This window comes from Zingiber officinale, chromosome 5B, assembly GCF_018446385.1.
Source record: "Zingiber officinale cultivar Zhangliang chromosome 5B, Zo_v1.1, whole genome shotgun sequence".
Classification (NCBI taxonomy): domain Eukaryota; kingdom Viridiplantae; phylum Streptophyta; class Magnoliopsida; order Zingiberales; family Zingiberaceae; genus Zingiber; species Zingiber officinale.
The window spans coordinates 118,575,032-118,583,515 of NC_055995.1; the positions used below are offsets into that span (position 1 = coordinate 118,575,032).

The following is an 8,484-nucleotide window of genomic DNA, read 5'->3' on the forward strand; positions in this document are numbered from 1 at the left end:
TGTGAGTTTGTACGAGGCTTTTCCGCCTCCGGCTACGACCGAGGAGTTATTCTTAGTGGAGATAGCGTGTCGTGTGTGGATCCTTGGATTAGTCACATCTTTTTGAGATAGATACCAAATAAATCCTAAGTGTTAGCATTGTGAGTGCTTGTCTTCGAGTATTCCGCTGCACAACAACAAGACGAAGCAAACCGACGCAAGCGCGACGAAACGCTATTCACCCCCCCTCTAGCGGGCACATCGGTCCCAACAACCTCTTTTTTTCTCCCTCTCCTCCTCACGACGCCATCACTGGACCGACTCCATTTCTCTCTCGCTTCTCCGCTTTGGCCCACCGCCGCTGCTCTGCTCTCCCACTCCTCCAGCCAGCAGATGTCGCCAGCTGCCTTCTCCTTTCTTCTCCGCTACGATGATGAACCGAGGGGTACTTTGCTGCTGCGTGGGATTCTCCGTCGCTGGCGTTGTAGCTCGCTACCACACCCATTTCTCCCTCATAGCCCACCCACTGGATCAGTTGCCGGCATCCATAGCCGTTTCCAGCGGTTGTCGGTGTCCACAACCCCTTCCGGTAGCCGAGGGCAGCCTCGCTTCGCCTCCCTCTCCCTCCTTACCGGCACCTTTCTCTCCGTCGACCATGATAGCACAGAATCTGTCCCGAGCCGCAGCTGGGTCCCATCGTTGCAGACGGCCTTTGAGTCGCAATCGTCCCCCCATCATCGCGCCTTCACTCCGCGCAGTCATACATCGCCTACGTCGATTCGGTATTCGATCCATGTTGACGTATGTTTTCAGCACTGAGTAGACCCTCGGGCCCCCGTTGTTCTGGCTCTATGTCATGATTGTGTTTCTCCCCTTGAGTCGTGGCTATATTCCGGTCTTTGCACCATCCGACCTGTGTTAGATCTTGGGTTGTGTGCCATATCTCGGCCTACGTGCCGATATCATGTTCCGGCCTTCGTGCCACCATTGCATCCCGGCCTGCATGCCGATGTCTTATCTCGGCCTGTGTGCTGATGTCATAGCTCGACTTGTGTGCCGAGGTCACATCCGGTTTCGTGCCATCGCGTCCGACTTCGCATCGTCGAATCCAGTTCTTCATCCAGCTTGGAGTCATTTTCTTTTCCGGGTCACGACAACTCGACCAGCGTCCCATCCGAGAGTACCCCCTGGGCCAGGGTACGTTCTCCGTACTCAACCCTCGTTTATTTCATTATTATATTATTAGCTTGTTACTCATATATTTGTTGGATCTGCCTCGAGTCTTGATTCCAGGGACCAGGGGCAACCCGGTCGCTGACTGCAGGTAGCGTTGACTAGAGGACTTTTGACGACTTGGTCAATACAGAAGCCATCTCAGCACACCCCCTCCGGGACATCGCGACTCGGTCAACATTCCATCCACCTCACCCGGCGGTCCATCTGACTCAGATTTCGGACGGGATCAATTTGGCGCCGTCTGTGGGAATCTTCTCCACCTGTTCTGGAACGTGAAGATAGACGACGTCGGGAGGTTCTCTGCTATTCTTACAGTCCTAGAGGATCTCGACGAACATATTATCTTCTACTCTCACTCCATGGGTATTCAGGAGTCGAGGGATTGAGTTGGAGCTTCGGCTGACCGACAGGTTAGTTTTTTCATTATGTTTTTTCCCTGACTCCACGGGTATTCGGGAGTCAAGGGACCGAGACAAACCTTTAGCCGGTTGCCACGGCTCCTCGATCAGGTACGTTACATGCTTTGATTCCTTTTACGATTATAAGAGCTGCTATAGCTCCCTGATAAGAAAGTAAGATCCTAGTTCCTTGATCAAAGACTAGAGCCTTCGATTTTGAACGGACACTAAGGGCCCAGCTTCCCGGTTAGACATTAGGGACATTGTTCCCCGCTCATGCACTAGGGTCACAACTCCTCGATCATTGACTCGCATTACAACTTCCCGACCAGGATCTAGGGGCCTTGCTCTTTGAATACAGGCTATGGGCTTTACTCTCCAATCAGGGACCAAGGGCCCAGTTCCCCAATCAGGTGTGTTATAGACTCTGCACCCTTCACCATGAGGCTCTGCATCCTCTTACTGCTACAAGCTCTGCACCCTTCACCATGAGGCTCTGCATCCTCTTACTGATACAAGCCCTGCGCCCTTCACCATGGGGTTCTTCATCCTTTTACTGTTATAGGCGCTTCACTCTATTATTACTATATGCTCTGTATTCTCCACCTGTTTTGCGTCCTTTTACGTCTACAGGCTCGGCTCCCTTCACCCGCGGTACTCTACTTCCTTTTATTACTATGGACTCTGCTCCCTTATATGGCTATGGGCTTCACTCCCTTTGACGGTCAAGGCTTAGATTATTTTTCTCCCTGACTCCGCGGACATTTGGGGGTTAAGGGATTGACACTATTTCACTCACCGACTTCACGTGCATTTGGGAGTCAAGGGATCAAGTTAGATCCTTAGCCGGTTGACACCACTTCGTGATTAGGTATAATAAAGGCTCTGCCCCCTTATATTGCTACGAGCTCCGCTTCTATAGACATCAGGGCTTATCTTCCCCCTTTTTCGGGGTCGAGCTATCACCACCAGTCTCGGACCGGACTATAGCCACTGGTCTCGGACCAAAGTATTGCCATCAATCTCATATGGGAGTATCATCAGCGACCTTCCGGTTGGGTGTCCAGAACAATTATTGGTCAAGCTTCCAGATCAATTCCCGGTCAGATCTCCGGATTAAGTCCTGGTCAGATCTCCAGAGCATTTCCTGGTCAGGCCTCCAGAGCATTTCTTGGTCAGGCCTCCAAAGCATTTCTTGGTCAAACCTCCAGAGCATTCCCTGATCAGGCTTCCAGATCATTTCCTGGTCAGGCCTCTAGAACACCTCCCGATCAGGATTCCAAACTCTCGCCCCAGTGTGAGTTATAAGTGAGCATGCTCTCACGCCTCCAGACTCTCACCCCAGTACAAGTTATAAGTGAGTCTGCTCTCACTCCCAACGACCTCTTGGTCAAGATTCCAGACTCTCTCCCCAGTGCGAGTTATAAGTGAGTCTGCTCTCACGCCTCCAGACTCTCACCCCAGTGCAGTTATAAGTGAGTCTGCTCTCGCGTCCAACGATCTCTCGGTCGGGATTCCAGACTCTCGCCCCAGTGCGAGTTATAAGTGAGCATGCTCTCACGCCTCTAGACTCTCGCACTAGTACAAGTTGTAAGTGAGTATGCTCTCACGCCTCCAAACTCTCGTCCCAGTGCGAGTTATAAGTGAGCTTCCTCTCACGTCCAATGATCTCTCGGTCGAGATTCCAGACTCTCGCCCCAGTGCGAGTTATAAGTGACCTTGCTCTCACGCCCAACGACCTCTCAGTCGGGATTCCAGACTCTCGCCCCAGTGCGAGTTATAAGTGAGCCTGCTCTCACGACTAACGACCTCCCAGTCAGTGTTTCAAACTCTCGCCCCATTAAAGGTTATAAGTGAGAAGGGCTCTCGTGCACAACTAGTCGGTCAGGTTTCCCTCCTAGTTGGTGTCAAGCACTCACCGCTTTGCTCGGCACTCATCACACTCGCTTCACTTGTCGCTCTGCCCGACACTCATCATTCGCGTTTTGCTCACCGCTGTTGCTCGGTCGGCGCTCACTGCTCATCGCTCACTCGCTACTCTGCCTGGCACCCACCATTCGTGTCTCAATCACCGCTATGCCCGACACTCACCGCTCCTGCCTCACTTGCCGCTTTGCCCAGAACTCGTTCCACGCATCTCACTCATCGCTTTGCCCCGCATCTGGCGCTCGATCGATATTTTCTCGGTTGCGCGTTTGATACCGCTCGCCCATCGTCTTTCAACCCGCTCAGCATTTTTCGATTGCCAGGCCGACATTATTCGATTGCCCAATCGTGATTTATTGACGCTCAGTTAGTATTTTTCTCGGTTGCGCTCACAGCTCTGCTCGTCCATCATTCTCTCTATTGCCCGGTTGCGATTTATTGACGCTCGATAAGTATTTTTCTCGGTCGCGCTCATGGCTCTGCTCTCCATCATTCTCTCTATTGCCCGGTCGTGATTTATTGACAGTCGGTCAGTATTTTCCTCGGTCACGCTCACGACTTTGCTCGTCCATCATTCTCTCTATTGTCCGGTCGCGATTTATTGACGCTCGATCAGTATTTTTCTCGATCGCGCTCACGGCTCTGCTCGTCCATCATTCTCTCTATTGTCCGGTCGTAATTTATTGACAGTCGGCCAGTATTTTTCTCGATCGCGCTCACAGCTATGCTCGTCCATCATTCTCTCAATTGTCCGGTCGTGATTTATTGATGCTCGGTCAGTATTTTTCTCGGTCGCGCTCACGACTATGCTCGCCCATCATTCTCTCTATTGTCAGGTCACGATTTATTGATGCTCGATTAATATTTTTCTCAGCCGCGCTCACGGCTCTACTCGTCCATCATTCTCTCTATTGCCTGGTCGCGATTTACTATCGCTCGGTCAACATTTTTTTTGTCACCAGGTCGTGATTTATTGTCGCTCGATCGCACGCTCGACACTGTTCGTCCATCGTCTTTCGACTCGCTCGGCATTCTCGATCACTCGGTTGACACTTTTCGATCACTTGGAATTGATTTATTGTCGCTTGATCATTTTACTCAACATCTCTCGATCGTCTGTTCGATATCGCTCGACATTCATCAGATCGCTCTTTCGACACTCGCTCGATATTGCTTTTGTCGCTCGATCGGTACTTATTCTTTTTGTCGCTCTGTCGGGCGCTCGCCGTTTGTAGCTACTCGTTCGACGTTATAAAACAAGCCCAGTGATATGAGTTTGCGTTCAATAGCAATTCTATTTTACGTTGGGCTTAGTCCAGTCAGTCGGACTTGCGCCTCTTTCGACTAGACTTGAGGGAGAAACTTGTGATACGGATATGCCTTGATGGCAAAGTAGTAATTAGGGGGGTAGGAGGGGCAATTTTGTCATTCCACTGTGTAGGATATTAAGGAGAAGGAAGTGGGACTATTGGGGGGGGGGGGGTTCGTATTTTTGCTTTGCCGCCGCCAACAAGAACCAAGTGGAAGCCTTCTTCTTCCCTCCCATGCTCCTCGCTAGCGCCGACACCGGCAGCCGACCGCCACCTCTTTTCCTCTCCCTCTCCTCCTCGCGACGCCATCACTGGATCGACTCGCAGCCACTCCCTCCCTCTCTCTCTCTCTCTCTCTCTCTCTCTCTCTCTCGCTTCTTCGCTTTGGCCCACCGCCGCGGCTCTACTCTCCCACTCCTCCCCCCGGCAGATGCCGCTAGCTGCCTTCTCCTTTCTTCTCCGCTACAGCGACAAACTGAGGGGTGCTCTGCTGCTGCGTGGAATTCTCCGTCACTGGCGTTGTAGCTCGCTACCACACCCATTTCTCCCTCATAGGCCGCCCACTGGATCAGTTGTCGGCGTCCATGGCCGTTTCTATCGTCTGCCGGTGTCCACAGCCCCTTCCGGTAGCCGAGGGCAGCCCCGCTTCGCTCCTCTCCCTCCTTACCGGCGCCTTTCTCTCCGTCGACCATGACAGCATAGAATCTGTCTCGAGTAGCAGCCGGGTCCCATCGTCGCAGACGGCCTCTAAGTCGCAGTCGTCCCCCCACCGTCGCACCTTCGATCTGCGCAGTCATACATCACCTACGTCGATTCGGTATTCGATCCATGTTAACGTATGTTTTTAGTGCTGATCAGACCCTCAGGCCACCGTTGTTCTGGCTCTATGTCATGGTTGTGTTTCGCCCCTTGAGCCGTGACTATATTCCGGTTTTTGCACCATCTGACCTGTGTGTAAGATCCTGGGTTGTGTGTCATATCTCGGCCTGCATGCTGATATCATGCATGTTCCGGCCTTCGTGCCACCATTGTATCCTGGCCTTCGTGCCACCATTGTATCCCGGCCTACGTGACGATGTCTTATCTCGGGCTGCATGTCGATGTCATAGCCCGGCTTGCATGCCGAGGTCACATCCGGTTTCGTGCCATTGCGTCCGTCTTCGCATTGTCGAATCCAGTTCTTCATCCGGCTTGGAGTCATTTGCTCTTTCGGGTCACGACAACTCGATCAGCATCCCATCCGAGGACACCCCCCCTGGGTCAGGGTACGTTCTCCATACTCAGCTCTCATTTATTTCATTATTATATTATTAGTTTGTTACTCATATATTCGTTGGATCTGTCTCGAGTCTCGGGGTTCCAGGGACCGGGGGCAACCCGGTCGCTGGCTACAGGTAGTGTTGACCAGAGGACTTTTGACGACTTGGTCAATAAAGAAGTTATCTCAGCACACCCTCTCTCCGGGACATCGTGACTCGGTCAACATTCTATCCACTTCACTCGATGTACGGTTTATCTGACTCAGATTCCGGACGGGATCACATGTCATATTGGAAATGTAATTAGTTATTAATATATAGATAATTTGCATGCCGCCTCTTAGAAATACATGTCATTTGTAAATGCAATTAATCATTAATATAGAGTGATAATTTTTAAAAATAAATGAAAAAGATATAATTGAGTTATAAAATATGATATTACTTGTATACCCTAAGACTGTGTTTGATAGGGGTGATAGGATTATGATTATGTTTTCAAAAAGTAATTAATATGTCGTTTGGTATGATTGATTAGGGATAGGATTAGGGTTGATTAAGAGTGAGATTCACAATCCCTAAGCATGAGGAGAGATTAATAATCCTACCGCCAATCCCATCCTAATAATCCAATTCTAATTCTATCATCTCTGTAGACAGAGCCTTAATAACAATCCTAAAAATTACTAAACATTACAACTGATGAGATTCATCATTTAGCACGGTCCAAATCATAATTAATATGCCCTATGTATTGATTGCGGCCAGTACAGTGAATTTGTAACTTTCGCTGGAACGGCTTCAAGGTTTTAAATGCATTCAGTGAAGTGAAGGCCAACCTTCAAAAATTAAGTCTCAGTTCTTTTCTCCATTTCCTTATCAATATGCCTAAACTATTTCTTAAGCTCCCAGATTGCTAAGATTTTAAACGCGCAACTGCACTGCGCTGCCCAGCACGTGGAGACGACGGTCGAATGCATGCATGGATTTGCATGGTGTATGGGAGTTGGCTTCTCCAATTAAACGAGCTCCTCCGCCCGCAACCTCTGGTATTCAATGCCATTTACTCACCTCAACTGCCTGTACCACTTGCTGTGCTACTACAAATCAAACACCCACTTCACGCCCCCAAACCCCCATCCGATCCATCTCCTGTTCTCCTTCAGCTGAGCAGAGCACGATCATGAAGTCGACCGACGAGGAGGGTCAGCAGCAGCGGACGCAACAGGGCGGCGACGTGGCTAAGGCTGAGGATGCCGGCAGCGGCCGGGTGGCGGAGACGCTGCTGCGGGTGGCGCCCATTGGGCTCTGCCTGGCGGCGATGGCCGTCATGCTCAAGAACTCGCAGGACGGCGACTTTGGATCCATCTCCTACTCCGATCTCGCCGCCTTCAAGTTTGTAAATTTGGATTTTAGTCTTTAATTGGTTTCGCACGCAGTGTGTTTGAGTAAATGCCGGAGTGACCGTTTTGAGGTGGAAGAGCAGGTATTTGGTGTACGCGAACGGGGCTTGCGCGGCGTACTCGCTTCTGTCGGTGTTCTACGTTGCCATCCCTCGCCCATCGAGTCTGTCCCGGTCATGGTCTGTCTTCCTTTTGGACCAGGCAAGTTTGAACTAAAACTCTCATTTAACATTAAGCATCTTCTCATATATCGAATGGAAACTGGACAAGATCTTAATGGGGAACAACTTGACTTGAGACAGTCTTATGTGAATCAGAGTTCCTGAACTAATAATATTCGTTGTGTTTTCGCAGTTCCTGACATACATAATCCTGGCTGCCGGAACAGTGTCGACGGAGATATTGTATTTGGCATACAAAGGCAGCGAGAATGTTACATGGAGCAAATCGTGTGGTATCTTTGACACCTTCTGCCGGCAAGCAACCACCTCGGTCGTCATCACCTTCGGCTCGGTGGTTTGCTATGTGCTGCTCTCCCTTATCTCGTCCTACCGCCTTCTCAGCGGCTATGAGGCCCCATCCCATTCCTAAGCAGCAAGAGCCAGGAGATAGCAGCCTTCCCTAGCTGAGGCAGCAAAGCCATGGCTAGATATAATATTGCTCAAACTTTACCCTGCTTATTTATAACTTGTGATACAGATTCTACTATGTTCTCACTGATGCAGTATTGTAATAATTCATCTCTCAAGTTTAATCAAAATGTGTGATACAAGGATGGTTTCATCTTGATTCTTTAGATAAGCTCCTGTCTGTTTCAACTTTGTGTGTGTATGATGTCTTAAATTGAACTTGAATTTCTTTAGAATCGTACCAAGGCTCGGTGTTAATATGTTTTCGAAACTTGTAAAAGTGTTTGGCAGAGTTGTTTTGTCATTGACTGTGAGACTAACTCACAAACTATAGTGTGGTTATT

General features: G+C 49.9%; 1 pseudogene; it reads left to right on the forward strand.

Annotated features, from left to right (window-relative positions):
• Positions 1-6,921: 6,921 nt before the first annotated feature.
• On the forward strand, positions 6,922-8,279 carry LOC121987780 (annotated as a pseudogene).
• The last annotated feature ends 205 nt before the right edge of the window (positions 8,280-8,484 follow it).